We start from the raw sequence: 672 nt of genomic DNA, 5'->3' as shown, positions 1-672 counted from the left end.
TTTAAGGCTCTTCCCGGGGGGGGGGGGGTGTGGATCTGCACCACAGGATGAAGGCAGGCTGCTGCCCCTTCCCCAGAGCACAGGCATTGAAAGGGACCTCAGGGACAGATCACAGACACTGGCCAGCTACAGGTGTCAATATCAGAGCAGTCCTCCCCCCGCTTCATAGTTGGTAGGGTCAGAAGGGACCTGAGCAGATCATCAAGTCTGACCCCCTGCCATGGGCAGGAAAGAGTACTGGGGTCAAACGACCCCGGCTAAGTGTCTAACTAGCCTCCTTTTAAAGACCCCCAGGGTAGGAGCGAGCACCACTTCCCTTGGAAGTTGGTTCCAGATCCTAGCTGCCCTGACTGTGAAGTAGTACCTCCTGATATCTAGCCTGAATTTACTCTCCATCAACTTATGGCCATTATTCCTTGTTACTCCCAGTAGTGCTCGGGGGAAAAAGAGATTTTCCCATTGCCTGCTGGTCTCCCTTGGCCAGTTTACAGAAAGCCACCAGATCCCCTCTCAACCTTCTCTTGCAGAGGCTGTACAGGTTCAGGTCTCATAGCCTCTCCATGTAGGGCCTGCCCTGCTGCCCCCTGATCTTGCGAGTGGCCCTCCTCTGGACCCTCTCGATGTTGTCCACATCTCTCCTGAAGTGCGGCACCCAGAACTGGATGCAGTACT

This window comes from Gavialis gangeticus, unplaced genomic scaffold (genome assembly GCF_001723915.1).
Source record: "Gavialis gangeticus isolate Ggan-Ray unplaced genomic scaffold, GavGan_comp1, whole genome shotgun sequence".
NCBI classification, from domain to species: Eukaryota; Metazoa; Chordata; order Crocodylia; family Gavialidae; genus Gavialis; species Gavialis gangeticus.
This window is presented reverse-complemented; position numbering follows the sequence as displayed.